The 16,465-nt window shown below is 32.9% G+C and overlaps 1 long non-coding RNA gene across 1 annotated transcript; it reads left to right on the forward strand.

Moving 5' to 3' along the window:
* The first annotated feature begins 1,559 nt into the window (after positions 1 to 1,559).
* Positions 1,560 to 16,123, forward strand: LOC128921336 (uncharacterized). The gene is made up of 2 exons (XR_008470783.1): positions 1,560 to 5,584; positions 5,680 to 16,123. It is a non-coding gene; the product is annotated as an uncharacterized LOC128921336 (long non-coding RNA).
* Positions 16,124 to 16,465: the final 342 nt, after the last annotated feature.

A 16,465-nucleotide genomic window follows, 5' to 3' on the forward strand; every position in this document is an offset into this window, starting at 1 on the left:
AAAAAATTCAAAAATATATCGAAGTAAAAATAAATAGTTATCTACAAAAATTTACATATAAAATACATACATACGTGTAGTTTATAAAAAAATTTGTGTGTCTTCAATTCAAAACAGTGTTAAAATAACTAAGTTTACACATTTTCTAAAAGTGTTTTTGAATTATATATACATAAAAATATAAAAAATCAATTATTTGTGAAGTTTAATAAAAAATAACAAAAATAACAGTTATTTGATACAAACTGCCAATTAATTGAACAAACTGCTGATTTTATAGTAAATTTCTTATCTTATAATAAATTTACAAAAAACAACAAACAATATTTCGAAAACCAAAAGCAGTTTGCACTTCATTAAAGGTGAGCTTTTAGCAAATATTTAGTTTAAGTTTGTCTTTTTATTGCAATCAATCTGTGTCAAAGTAGTGTAAAGTAGCTTGAGAAAGCAAGCAAATGAATGTAGTTACATGCAGACGTTGCTATGTTTGCATGTGTGTGTATACACTATTAACCTACTTGATGCACATTCTTCGCATGTGTGTGTGTGTACACATAACACTGCATAGATGGTTTTAAAATAAAATTTAGAACAACTTTAAACAGACTTTTTTGTGGTAATATTAATAATTATGATTTCAAAAAAATTTAATAAAGGAAAAATAATAATTCTTACAATAAAATAAAATATATTAATATAAATAACTTTAATTATAAAAAAATGATGAAAAACTAATTAAATATATTTATAAAAATTAAATTAAAAAATAGATAATAATAATTATTTAAAAAATAATAAAAATAATAATTTAATTGATTAAAAATCATAATATTAATAATTAATGAAATATATATCATAAAAATATTATAAAAATAAAATATATGAAAAATAATAATTAAATAAAATTAATTAAAATAATCTAATTTAATGTTGTTAAATTAAAAAAAAAATGAATAAAAATAAGTATATAATACAATTTAATGTTTTTAAGTTAAAAAAATAAAATAAAAATAATGATATAGTACAATAAAAGTTATATTAAAATACTAAAAATTATAATAATATATTTAAAAACAAAATACATAAAAACTACATATACATATTTAAAATATTTAGAAATCTTGTTTTTAAATATAAATTAAATAAAGTTCATAAAAATAAAAATAATATATAAAAAAACATAAAAAAACGTTTATAAACTATATATATATTATATAAGCACGAATTATAGTAAAAATTAAAATTTAAAATATTAAATATGAATATTAAAAAATAAAATATGCCAATATAAAATTTAGTCATAAAATTCTTAACATTGTGGAATTTTAACACACTATTTTATATAGTTTATAGACGGTATATTCTTTCAACTTCCTAAGCTTCTTTCCTATTTTGACACAGATTTTCCAATATACAGTAGTTTACAACAAAATAGAGCCAGTTGGAAAATGTATTTTCGAAAAATTTGATTTAATATAATTTTAGATTTTTTATGTATTATAAATGACAAAAATATAACTTGTTCCTGAGTTATATTTTATGTTCACATTTATAATTTATAAAAAATAATATTTTATTCTATAATTTAAAAATTTGCACTTATTTGATACTTCTCTTTTTATGATTATTTTTTTTATCAAATATTTTTTTTTTGGGATTTTTTGCATTTTCAAAAACAAACATTTTTAATTCACCTAAACTAAGAAATAATCTAAAATGTAAGAAATCATTAAAAATATATCAAAACACTTCAGAAAATGTCAGCTACATTAATATAGTGGAAGTTCTCTAACTCGAATCACCATAATCTACAAAAAAACTTCAAGTTAGAGAGACTTTGAGTTATAGAATTTTCATTAAAATATACAATTTCTCAAAAAGGAAAGTCCGATTTATGGATGGAAATTGAAATTTAACTACTATTGCCAATTCAAACGTTCCAGTTATGGAGAATTTTGAGTTATGGAAATTCAACTGTATTTTGATGTTTTTTTTTCAAATATGCTTTTAAAAATATTTTCAATTCACCTGGTTTTATGAAAAACTTCATTAAAAATATAATGAAACTCTTTAGAAAATGTCATATACATTAATATTTAAAATATATACATACATACATACATATGTAAACGATTTTTTCAAGTTTACGATTTTTTATGAGTTTATCAAAGTCCTCGCTCTTGCTTTAAGAGCCCTAAATTACAAACATTTAATAAAAAAATTATAATTCAAAAGTATTTAAATCATTTTTTTTATTACCAATGGCTCTATTTAGTTGCACGCAACTGTAAGAAATTATATAAAATATTTTAGTATAAATTTTATAAAAAAATAACTTATTGCGAAGAATATATGAAGTAAAATGAGTCATTATATCTACATATAATATTTTAAAAGCATATATAAATTTAATCTATCTGTGTTCTCGGTTGTTAACTCACAAATTAACAGCATTTAAGGTTATTAAACAGACGAAGGTGTTAATTGTTTTAAATGACATTCATTTCATACAAATACGTCATACACTTAGGTAGGTCAAGGCACTAAATAACAAACGTCAAATGCATTTAGGGCACTGACTTTTTACATGTCAAATATTATATCAAATCCGCGTTTTAATTTCGCCACTTTTTACAGTGAGTCAAATAATATATTTACAATTTTGAAAGAGGTGATTGTAATATTCATAATCGTACTTGACTTAAGGTTACAGTAAACATTTGGAATGGGTGTTATACTTATCTTTGGATTGTATACATATATTTTGTTATAATTTGCTGTACAGAAAATCATATTTCGAACCATATTAAATTAAAAACAAGAAAAAACGTTAACTTCGGCTGTACCGAAGCTAATACACCCTTCAAAGGTACATTTCTTTTAGTAACTATGTTTTTAAGCAAATCTAAAGAAAAAATTTTACTAATTCTTTTTAGCCGGGTTGTTTTCTAGAAACATTAAGGTTATATAGTTAACCGATCTGAACAATTTCTTCGGAGATTATATTATTACCTTAAGCAGTAATCCATGTAAAATTTCGTGAATATACCACGTCAAATGCGAAAATTTTCCATACAAGCCATTGATTCCGATCGTTCGGTTTGTATGGCAGCTATATGCTATAGTGAACCGATCTAAACAATTTTTTCGGAGATTAAATTATTTCTATGAACAATAACTCACACCAAATTTCGTGAAGTTATGTGGTAAAATGCGGAAGTTGTCCATACAAGCCCTTGATTCCGATCGTTCAGTTTGTATGGCAGCTATATGATATAGTGGTCCGATATCGGCAGTTCCGACAAATGAGCAGCTTCTTGAAGAGAAAATAATATCTGCAAAATTTCAAAACGATATCTTAAAAACTGAAGGACTAGTTCGTATATATACAGACGGACAGACAGACGGACATGGCTAAATCGACTCAGCTCAACATACTGATCATTTATATATATACTTTATAGGGTCTCCGACGCTTTCTTCTGGGTGTTACAAACATCGTGACAAACTTAATATATCCTGTCTGTTCAGGGTATAAAAAATTTAAATTGGTTTAGGTGGCAACTCTCTTATTTTCTTCTTAAGTTTTTTTGATGATTTTAATATTAAATTTAGTCTCTCACTTTACTAACTGAAAAAAAAATTAAATAAAAAAAAATAGCTGGCAACTCTACTTTACTGGCTTTCTTACAAAACTTTCCTTCTAAACATATGTTTGGCTTAGATTAGCTTATAAATTCTATATTTCCAGCGTTTGTATGTACTCTAACATCACTGCCGTTAGTATTTTGAACCCAAAAAATCAAATACAATCGCTGCAACGGTATTTATAGATAACATACATACAAACATATATACAGACATATGTACAAAACATTCCAATATGAAGTTAGCAATAAGACCTTTTCTTTCCGATCAGAAAAAAACACCAATTGTTTGTATTTCCTTATTATTTTGGAAGAAAGGCGGAAAGCAAGGCAAGAGAAGAAAGAAAGGTTTGTATGCCTCATTTCTCTAGCGCATAGTATTTGTGTTAACCTAAAAATGTCTGGCTTACGTTGCTTATTGCTTTAACTAACGATTGTAGGCTTACAAACATACACACACACCACAAAGTGTCGATAATTTCCTTACCAAATTCCGCATACGAAATTCTGATATTCTTCTCAACAACATCCATTCACTTTCTTCCGCTTTCTGCACTGCTGCGCTGCCGCTGCTACTTCTTCAACATCACCCAACTCTGCTTCTGCTGCTTCTTCCTCTTATTTTGCTGCTGCCAAGCATGCTTCTTGGCCTTTTGTTCACACAAACTTTTTGATAGCCATAAATATAAAGCCAAAAACAAAAAAGGCGAACATTAACCTGCACAGCAGCAGCAACAGCAACACAAGTAACAATAACAACAACAACACCAATAACAACAAGCAGCGCAAACTTTTTGTTGACAGCTGACAATGATTTGCCATTGTTGGGCGAGCGCAGTTTGAAGGCCAGCAGCGCGGGGGGGCGGTCGCTCGCATATGTAAGAGTTCAGCAATTGTTTCTCTGTATGTATGTATGTGTGTGTGTAGTAGTGAAGCCAGTTTGCTGCTCGGTGCTCTTATTTGCATTTTCGCTTCCGACTCGGCCAAGTCAAGTTGACCGCTGAACCACATAGTGTTTTGACTTCTAAATGCTGGTGCTGCTGCTGCTCGCATTGGTGTTGTTGTTGTTGGTATTGCGGCTGCTTTTTCAGTGTTTATTGTTTTTACTAGCGCGTTGTAGTTGTTTCTGTGCTGTGCTGCACATCGGCATCGTCAACGGTTGCTCGGCAGCAGCATTGAAACAAACCAACAGCAAGAGCAACAACAACAACAACTATAACAACACGAATAAGCAGCAGTGAGCTCTTAACAGGTTCATTGCACTCAGCGTCGCTGCCACCGCACCGCACTCACGCAGCGCAGTCGAGCGAACAGCTTCAATTCACTCCAATTCTTTGGCTGCACCCGCTTGCCGCTCCAACAACAAATTGTGGCTCTCCACTTGGTGTGTGTGTGTGTGGAGTTCTTTCTTTTTTTTCTTTCTTAAGAAAAGCTGTGCGCGCTGCACCTCTTTCTTTTCACAGGCGCTGCTGCATGGCCCTCACGCTCTCCATTCCCCTCCTCCACACACACTTTTGGCATTCTTATTAATATGCTTCGCTTTAATGTTTATTATTGTTGTTGTGGTTTTTGTTTTTCTTGTTGCTGTTGTGGTCTTTTACCGATTGTGCGAACTTCTTTGACTTCTGTGGCGACTTTTTCTTCCTCTGGTACTGCTGCTGCTGCTTCTACTTCTTCTTGTACTTCGTTAACATACAATATTTTTGTTGTTGCCTGCTTGCCAGCCTTTCTGCCGAATTATTTGTTGTGCTTTAGTACGCCAAACAAGTTGGCGGCTCGCCATTTGCTTGGCCGTGCAAAACAAGTAAGAGTCAGCCAAAAAATGTTCTGAAGGAACTTAAGGAACTTTTAAATGCAACATAAATACACGCGCAGAAGAAGAAGAAAGAAAGAAAGAAAGAGGCAAAGCAGCAGACTGCAACAAGCACACAGCACAGGTATGCATATAACTCTCTATATACTTATGTATATATGTGAATAACGAAGTCTTCGCACTTTCGCACTCCGTCACTGCGCTCTGTTGTTGTTGCAGTTATTGCAGCAAGTTGTTGTTCTTCGTTCGTTCGTTCTTTAACCGGTTTGCCGGCCGAAAACGTCTTCATTATCGACATTTTAGTCGCTCAGTTACCATCGCCAACCAGGCGAACAGACCAGACCAGGCCAGACCAGGCCAGACCAGCACTTGTAGACGCGCTGCTCTTGTGCAATGTTTCCTCGCTGCAATTCTTGCGAAAACTGCAGTAAATGTGTGCGAGTGATTGAACCCTGTAGGGATTCATCAACTGACTTCAAAATAATTTTATAAAAAATATTCTCGACTGTTTGGAATATGTTGCATAACAGTGGATTGATTTTAACATTTTAACACCTGTTCATAATTTCGACTAAATCATGTTTGGTGTATGTAATTTCACTGATTGTCATTATAATTACCAAACAACAATAATTTAGATGTTAAAAAGAATATTATTTTTAACAAAAAAAAATGTTTGAAATGAAATTTTCGAAAATTCAAAAATATATATATTTTTTTTTTAATTTTATTTGCCTGAGTTGTAGAGTCTTTTTCAAAATTTGTTCGTTTTACAATTACATTTCATGTAAGTTGTAACAAATATTACTCATAATAAGAATATTTTATTACATTTTAATTATATACCAACTGAACTGTCACAATAAATTTCATTATGTGTCAAATAAATTACTTACTTTAATGTAAATCCACATCATTTATGCAACGACATTTAAGTTAAATTTAGTAATTTAAGCTCTAATATGAACATACTTTAAGGAAGTGTCTCAAATAGTAACTTACGAGCCATACAATGATCTTTGCTATAATTTGCGGAGCTAATTTCTATCGACTTTCGATAGTTTTGTCAATTTATTGTTTCATATATTGAATAAAGTACTCTCAGAGCAATTAATGTGACCAATAAATGCAGTTCTAATTATAAGAACTTGAGTAAAAGTATAGTAAATTTGGGTATTCTGCTGTCTCAAGAAGATCTTGATTGTTTTTAAACTTTGTGGAAACCGGATGATTAAAGAATCCTATCTTTAGTAGTTTGTTGGCTTCCTAGAGAACATCTGTGAGGAAAAACTTAAACATTTTAACATTTGTGCCTTTTAAAGACTTCGTCACTAACTACTAATTAATTCCTTTTGGTGTTTGGACTAAAAGTCAGAGGCATTGCTGAAGATTTAGTTCAAATTATATGAGACTCTGATCTTTTTTCTGGTTTGCTGAAGCAATTCATGCAAGATTTTACTGTCTTAGTTCATATCGAACTACACTAGAAGCATTCAGACTATTATGCCCGGTTTCACAGTTCGTACTTAAGTTGTGCCCAAATAAAATCTTAGCTAAGCATTGTTGTTGACTGAGTAGTCATTTGCGTTTCACAGTCGATGCTTATTTTCTTTAAAATTCTATTATGATATATGGCAGCACAATGAAAAAGATTTGTTTACAAATACCATCTGACAAATTGAAATTATTGTTGATGAAAAATAACTTTGCGATGAATAAATGTAGAATCTGGGAAATGGATGGAAACAATAAAAGGACACCGAATTTCACCGCAAGCGAGTGGGGCACCTATTGCAACTCGCAGGAAAGCATATAACCGTCATTGAATGCAAGAAATTCCAAAAAAATTTTCAGCAAATATTTTTTATTTTATTTTTTTGACAAATAAGTCAATATTCAAAACAAAAATCAGCTGTTACTTAAGCACTGCTTAAATCTCCTATTTTCAGTACTTAAGCAGAACTTAAGTATGAACTGTAAAACGCAATATTTCTGTTTTATCTTAAGCACTACCTAAGCACTGACTGTGAAACCGGGCATTATAATTTTCACTCGAACTCCATGACAGGGTCAGCCTCAGAACCTAACCTAACTTAACTATGGCATAAAAGCGTATTTACCGACTATTACAGTGTTTTAGAAACAGTGGACTATAGGGTCTTTGCCATAGAGACACAAATACTTATTTTGACAGCCAAATGATTCCGGAAAATTTTTATATATGTATGTTACAAAATATATTGAGAAATTTATCCTCACTTTTGATTACATCGAAGAATAAACCGATTGCAGTCTGAGAACTGTGATACTAAATCTTACTTTTTAATTTCTTTAAAGAATTTGTTGATTAAACCGATAACGGTACTAGGACACTATAATTGATAATATATAAGATCTGTCTAGGTGAGTTCTTCACGTGGAAAGCTGTTTTTTCGTACTTTTCTCTTTACGCAAAGAGAAGAAAAAAGGTCCTAAAGGGTCGTCGTTCTATCAGCATATGAGAAATCACTGAAAGAGCAAAAGACTATCCGAAAAATTGAAATTGAGAAATGTTTCGACGGTTGAAAGAAACGCTGGCATAAGTGCATAATATCGAACTGAGACTATTTTAAAGGTGACAACATTATTTCTGATGAATGAATAAAAATTTTTTCAAAACCAAAAATTCCCGTTATTTTTTGAACACCCACTTTTCCTTCTCCAATGTTTAAAGCTTGAAGCAATGCCAACAGTTCGTATCTTAAATATAATATTTTCGCCACATTTAGTAATGGACTTCTTAATTATAAAAGAACAACTAAACAATAAAATATATATTTTTATAAAAATTGAATTTCGCCCTGCTGGGTAGATGTACCTTTAAATATAAATACTTTTCAATTTGCGTACACTTAAACGAGACGACAAACATACGAGCGCATACGAGTCGAGTATGAGTATGAGGTTGGTGTGTTATGTCAGTACCCTTGCTTGCAGCCAGTACCTGTTTATAGCACTTCCAAACTCACTCACACATACATACACAATGCACATATGAATGCTTGTACGCTTGTGTTGTCGTCTCTACATATATGCATTTCCTGCATAATCTTTTGTAAAAGAAAGCACTGAAAAATTACGGCAAAAAACCACAGCAGCAACAACAGTGATTGCAACGACGAAAGCATTCGCCGCCGCCGCCGCCACACAACCATCACCAGTTTTGCAAGTAATTGCACTCAAGCGGAAGGGTTATATTGGGGCAACAGAGTCGACACTAACACCAATAACAACAACAACAACAGCAGCAACAGCAGCAACACAAGTGACTGCAAAGCGACAAAAACACACCAACTAAATAGCAGACAGACAGACAGGAGCAATGCACTGCTACTGTTGACTTTACGCCAAGCAAATGCAAGCGCAAGAGGCAGGAAACTTTCGACAGCAAGGGTAAAGGCATGCTTAAAGCAAGAACATGCATGTAACCTGAGACTTACATAAATGTGGTCTTATGCCGCTTTAGTTGGTGTATGTGTGTGTGTGTGTGTGCATGTAAAAATCGTGTAGTATTATTTAAAGGACGTGTTAAAATGCAAAAACAACAGCAACAAAAATTTCAACACATTTAACTTTTAATTTACAGCACACCTTTAACGATCATTGCGCTTCCGCGCTGAGCAAACAAGATCAATTAGTCACCTTCGCTTTTTTGTTGGTGTTATTGTTTTTTTTTATGTTTTACTGCACGGAAGTTCATATCACTTATAATTAGCATTTTTCGGTTAATGAAGTTGCATTTCAATTTTATCGATGTACTTTAACTTGTAGTTGCAATAAGCCATGAGCAGGCTGTAAGTAATGAATTATTTTAGATTTAACAAAAAAAAAAATAATATTGCTTTAAACCGGTCTGAGTAATCTGTTACGATTTACGAATTTTTCGATCTCAAGTTCATTTGTGTCTTTAAGCGGATTCTTATCTGAAATTAAATCGTTTTCGAGTACTTTTGGCACAATCGACCTCTGCTGGGCAACGAACCTTCTCAGAGGTTATAAACTGATATAGTCAAAGCAATACCATCAAGAAGCTTCCTATACACATCCAGCAGCTATAGAACCTTGGAAGTTTCTGAAGTAAAAAAGTAACACTTGAACACTTAGGCTATACATATGTAGGTGGAAAAGTCTTTAAGGGGTTATAACAGTGTAACCCATGACAAATTTGGCGATTTTCGTGGATTTTTTTTTATAAGAAAGTACTCGAACGAATGTTGCAAAGTTTTTTGTATATAATAAGGTATATTTTCAGAAATATTAATACCCTGAACAGGGTATATTAAGTTTGTCACGAAGTTTGTAACACCCAGAAGGAAGCGTCGGAGGCCCTATAAAGTATATATATAAATGATCAGTATGTTAAACTGAGTCGATTTAGCCATGTCCGTCTGTCTGTCTGTCCGTCCGTCTGTCTGTATATATACGAACTAGTCCTTCAGTTTTTAAGATATCGTTTTGAAATTTTGCAGATGTTATTTTCTCTTCAAGAAGCTGCTCATTTGTCGGAACTGCCGATATCGGACCACTATATCATAAAGCTACCATACAAACTGAACGATCGGAATCAAGGGCTTGTATGGAAAACTTCCGCATTTTACAACATATCTTCACGAAATTTGGTGTGAGTTATTGTTCATAGAAATAATTGAATCTTGGGGAAAATTGTTCAGATCGGTTCACTATAGCATATAACTGCCATACAAACATAGTTACTAAAAGAAATTGACCTCTGAAGGGTATATTAGCTTCGGTACAGCCGAAGTTAACGTTTTTTCTTGTTTTGAAATATTTTTTTTACAAAAATATTGAAAAATAACAGTGTTATGTGCTGCCAACTGTTGGCATGATTCCGGCCGAATGAGTAGCTGAAACAAAAAAGTTCAAAAAGGTTTTAAAAGTTGAAGGCATTTCCTATACAATGACCTAGAGTTTTTGAAAAATATCAAAAATTAACAAAATGACGTAGTTTTGAAAAAAGGTCGTTTTTAATGCCAAAATGACAACAAATCAAAAATATCATAGGCCATTGTATAGTAAATATATTCAAGTATACTCAATTTCAATTTGAAGTCGATGGGTCAATTTCTTGTTGAGTTATGATGTCAGCAATTTTAAGAAATGTCGTTTTTTAAAAACGTGTTTAAAGTTTCGACTATAGCTGCTTGTACCAGCGAGCGGTCGATCTTTAAAACGCTGCCATTCAAAGACTAATCAAGATACTATCTTACCGCTTTCACAGATTATTTTTGAAAGTATTAACTATCGAATAAGCAAAAAACGATTTGTTGAAAGTATCGTACTGGTATAGCCCCTTAATACTACAGGACTAAACTATATATATGCGCATATTGATGAAGAAAAAAAGGACGAATATTATTTTATATGAAAATTACCTTATTTAAGCCATAAATCGAATGATCTCATCTGCCTTAATTAGATAGTCTATCGAAAACATTCTGCATTATAAATAACAAGGAATAAAAATGAAAAGAAAACTCTCAAAAATCATTACGATTTCAATAATGAAATGAACTTTCCAAATTCTGTAAATATCAAACCTTGAATTAGCATTTACACTGTTTTGTCGAAGGAATGAATCAAAATAAATTATTTTGCAATTGGAAGAAAATTATGCTTTTGAAGGACTTTATACAATTTGATACCTATAGATTGGTCTAACCTTATCTACAAGTGACCCCATATGACCTTATTAATGGTTAGCTCTTTAAAAAATTCTCCAAATAAATCCAAGAGAGGGGATCAGAAATCAATTTATGCAGAAAAACATAACCTAAAAATATCATTTTTAAAAATTCAGTGGACAAACCTAACCTCAATTTAATATTTATATTTTTAGAAGGAACTATATCATCTGGAGCATTTTTATAAGTCACTACCAAGTAACAAAAGAGCAAAATATGGATTTTATTCAATTAGTTTCTTGAGTTAATCTTAGCTTTTTATCGAACCTACATTGGAAAAAAAGTTTTTGTCAAATTCTGAAGATAAACATAACCCCAAAATAGCATTTTTGAACAAATCTATCGATAAACCTAAACACAATATAATTTTTTGCTGCAACTTTCTAGAATAAAAACAATTTTTTGAGAGCATTAGAGCTTAGATGAATTTTTTTTAACCTAATCTCAATTTATGATTTTTTTTAATATAAAAAGATGGTTTTAAGTACAAATTGATGCTTAAAGATTTTAGAGAGTTTTTTTTAAACTGATTACCTTTTGTTTTGCTAACAACTCTTATATTTTTTAAGGGTTGCCAAAATCATCCATTAATTTAATAAAAAAAAAATCGGAAAAAAATCAGTGCACTGGACTCACTAAAAAAAAAATGAAATTATGTTAATAGAACTTTTGTCCTTAATGTCATGCATTCACTTTCCTCACCGGTTTCAATAACAAATGATGAGTGATCGATGTGTGTGTGCTCATATCAAATTTCAAATATACCCTTCGCAGAAGAATGATTTTGTCCCCACATTGACATGCCAATTGGAAAAGTCAGCCTTGCCGCCCCAAATACCCCGAATTCGCTGTCTGTCTGCATAACTACTCAGTGTAGGCTTGGCAGCATTCACGGTCTCATTTTTTATTAATATTTGCGCTATTCCTCTTTTTTCATGCCTTTTGTGCTGTTGTTGTTGTTGTAGACACACACATACTATACACTCTGGGTATATTGTACATTATTGTGTTGACTTAAGTAATTCAATGTTTGCTAATTTTCGGTAGTGCTTGACTTTTGAGCCGCCATTGCCCGCTAACAAACGCCCCTACCCACTCGCAAATGCGACACGCAAACGCTCGCAAACATTATGCGATGCACACACACATACATCTACTTATGTATGTATTTTTGGTATTTTGTTTATTTTCTGCTTTTGCTTGTGTTCTGCTGCTTCGTTTTTTTAGTTTTATTGCATACATATTTGGTGTGGCGGCACAAGGACAAATGTTGCTTATGCTAATGAACTCTCATCCTGCCAAACTGTAGTCGATTTGTTGTTGTTGTTTTATTCTTAAATATTTCTCTTGCCTGCTACTGTTGCTAACTGTTTTGTGTTTGTATTTGTTGTATTGTTGTACTCGTGCAAACAATATTTGTAATCTGCTTGTTGTTGTTATTTGCTCGCTTTACATTTGCTTTTGTTTCTCGCTTTGCACCGATGCTGCTGCTGCTGCCGTGGCACAAAAGCAATGAGCAGGCATATATTAAGTTGGTAAGGAAAGTGAAAACTTTTAGCAAAACTTGCAGAAATTTTATTTATTTATTTACTTTGGTTGTTTGGTTGGTTGCTGTTTGCTCCTCTGCATACTGATGCGCGAGAACACCAACGTTGCAATGGACAGACAGATTCCTACAAGGGCAAGTGGGTTAACAAATATTTGTACAGTGAAGCGCATATTTTTTTGGGAACCAAGTTGGAAATTGTTATTTTTTGTTTTTGTGTGTTTGTAGAAAAAAGGAGTTAATGATGTTAATTCTGGAGAATTGAAGTCAAAATTTTATTTTTATTTTATATTTTTATGTTTCTTTAATCATAAAACAACTCTGTATAACTTTTGCTTTCTTCTAAACTCATTAGATCAGTCCTTTTTATAAAGGTGGTCGAATGATTTAAGTATAACTTCAACTTTCTATTGTGTCATCTGATCTAGAATAGAACCAAACCTTTTCCGAAACAAATTTGTTCAAATTTTGGGAATCGTAAAAGTAATTTTATGTTTCCAGAAATCAAATGCTTAAACCTCAGCGGTTAATTAATAAAATTATTGAAATTATCTTTGTCTCGACAGCATCTGATTTCTAAAATTTTTCCTTACTTTTCTGGATAAGACTTATCGCCCTTCCAGCAAATGGGTTCGATCTACAAGACGCAGTGTATAAGACCATAATTTAAGCCACAGTTAGAGTGTATATCGCATTCCCTTAGAAATAAAATGCCTAGTACTTTTCAACTAGTATTGTCTATCTTCAGTTGGTTCTCTGCTTGAAAAAAAGGTTTTTTTAGGGTAGAAGTTGAAATAAAGCGATCGATTTTCGTCTCGATTAGACTTCACGTAATCTCTAAAGATAATTGCTAATTACTTCATTGAAGACCTCCCTGTTGACGTTCAATTCTGCAGAATAGCTTCTTCAAACATGTTCCATAGTTTCAAGAACCACTGAAGAGTGTCATAAGAACTCACAGAACTATTAAAAGTTGTATTCAATGAAAGAATTGTTTTATTAAAAAGCTCCATTTTACACGACTCGAGACTGGTGTAAATTCTTCCCGATATCTCACCAAACTGAGACCATAGTTCATTCGAAAAAGGTTTGGTTTTGAGTCATGAGCTGTGGTATGGTTTAAGGTATTACTTTAGACATTAAATTTCTCAAGAATCTAGAAAAAATATTTCGAAGACATGTTTTATAGGTTTTCGGAACCACAAAAAGATACCACCAGAAAGAAAATCTATTATTAGCAATATGCTATGGAGGTTTAATTCTATCATTGGCATTATTGATTTATTAGTAAAATGTAAAAATTTATCGAACTTCGAGTCTCGAAGACCAATATTCTGTGCGTTTGTTCCAATAATTGTGTTCCATGATCTTTTGGTTAACTTTTTCGCATTTCTTTTCATAACCGAATCTGCGAATATTGTTTATACTCATCAATTTCAAGATTATTGCAGCCGAAGCATCGAGGAATCTAATTGAAAGCGTGTAAGAAAGCAAGTTAAAGCTTGAGCTCTTGGGTATTTCAAAAGATTGTCTGTCAAATATTATATTTTATAATACTAAGATTTATTTACAAAAATAAAATATCTTAATTCGCTCACTAACTCCATTTCACAGCAGTTCCATTAAAAATCATTCCACTTCCACCAACAATCAGCACTGTATCCATTGTTAAGAAATCCCAGCGATTTTTTCTGAAAATTTCCATCACCTTTTTGGCAACATTTCTATTTTTTTACCCCAATTTCTATTGAGCACGTAAAAAAAAATGAAAAAAAAACTGAAAAAAAAAATTATATTTATATTTACTTTATTCATTTCCTTAATTCACCTTCACCGCCATTGCCAACCAGCGTTCACAACGCTCACTCTAAGCCTTGTCGCCATTGTGTGACGGGCGTTCAAATCGATTTGTGCTTTATTCGTACTTATCAATCTTGCGAAGCTGTTAACATTTCTCAAGCAAAAAAACACGAAGTAAAATGAAAAATAAAAATAAAAAGAAAACAACAAAAAAGGTTAGAAATGGCCTACCGAAAGCCGTGTGCAGTTCAAGGTCGCGCAATGCACGCACGCACACGCACCGCGCCGCACCGTGTGCAGCCTACATACAAATGAGGTGGCTGGAAAAAACACGAAAAATACAATAATTACAACAACAACAACAGACAAATCACATAAATAAATAAATAAGTAGACAACGAAAAGCCGAAAAGGCTATACAAGTAGCAACAACAACAGAGGTGCTCGGTGTGTGATTGCACAAGCCGCCCTATACCGCGCCGTTCAACAGCGCGCCACCGCCGCGTGCGCTTGCTCGCATGCAGTTAGGCGCTTAAGCTTGCAATTTGTTTTGTTGAATATATACATATGTAGAGACGCACAGCTGTTTCATAAGCGCCGTGTTGATACCTATGCGCCATGGCGAAATTTTCTGCAAACTACAACAACAACAAATATATTTTGTAATAAAAATAAATAAATTATTACCAATTTGCATTCCGCAGCTGCTGCTGAGGGCTCTGAGGAGGCAATCATATGCATATAATATACATACATATATCCTCAATCCACTACAAAAGCAACAATAAAAAGCGCTACAAAAATATTCACGCTAAATACCTGAACTGAACGCGCTGTGGCAACACCACCTAAACAGCAAACAACAAACGGTGCGTGCGGACCAGTAAGCCGCGCGACAAAAGTGAAGCTTCAGCGCAGAGATATGCGAAAGTAATGAAAACAAAAAAATAAACACAACAACAACTATCTGACTAAGCGCGTCACATACACACACACACACACAAATAATCTACTTACCACAAAGTATCATCGTATTGGTTAGTCACAATGCCGCGCGGCAGCGCGTTGAATGTGAAATTCGAAAAAAAAGAAAAAAATTAACACGAAAAAGAATGAAATCAAATAAAACGCAGCCAAGCTCGGCGCGACGTCAGACAAATAGCGAAATAGTACCGCTAAAATTAATAAAAAGTAACAGCAACAAAAACGGTATTTGTAGTAAAACGGCCAATAAACTGTGAGCGCTGAGTTCAAGGCCTAGCCAAATGGCAAAAGCAACAACCGAAAACAGACGTGAAAATAAAAACAACAACAACAATGCAATGAAATACACACAATGGAATTGGGTAAACGCTATAATAAAAGCACGCGCTCAACGCAAAATTCGACGCGCGGCGGCAACGCACAAAACAGCAAGCAAAATGAAAAAAAAAAAAAATACTAATACTAGCGAAAAAAAAGTGATTATGATTATAAAATGGCAGAGAAAGAAAATAAAATAGAGAAAATATACATAAAACGCAACACGGCATAACGCACACGCTTGTGAAATTAAAAAAAAAAAAAAAAAAAAAAATACACACACAAACAAACATATAACGACGCGGCGCGGCGTACCGCGCGCTAGTTTGTATAGTTAGAGCGCGCGCGGCGCCGCGAACCGCCTTGAACGCGCGGCCAACGCTATCAACGCGCTATAGTAGCAGTAGCGAAGAAGCGCTCGAAATTGTTTAATGAACGCGCCGCTGTCGGGGTGTGGATATGCGCGGCGCGCACACGCACACACAACCAGAGAAACATGCGTAGCGACAGCGCAGCAAGTGTCTGCTGTGAGGCATTGATTACACGCGCGCGCCGTTACAGTCGAATGTGTGGGGAGCAAGCATACACGCATTTATATATGTATGTATATATGTAT

This window comes from Zeugodacus cucurbitae, chromosome 4, assembly GCF_028554725.1.
Source record: "Zeugodacus cucurbitae isolate PBARC_wt_2022May chromosome 4, idZeuCucr1.2, whole genome shotgun sequence".
Taxonomy (NCBI): domain Eukaryota; kingdom Metazoa; phylum Arthropoda; class Insecta; order Diptera; family Tephritidae; genus Zeugodacus; species Zeugodacus cucurbitae.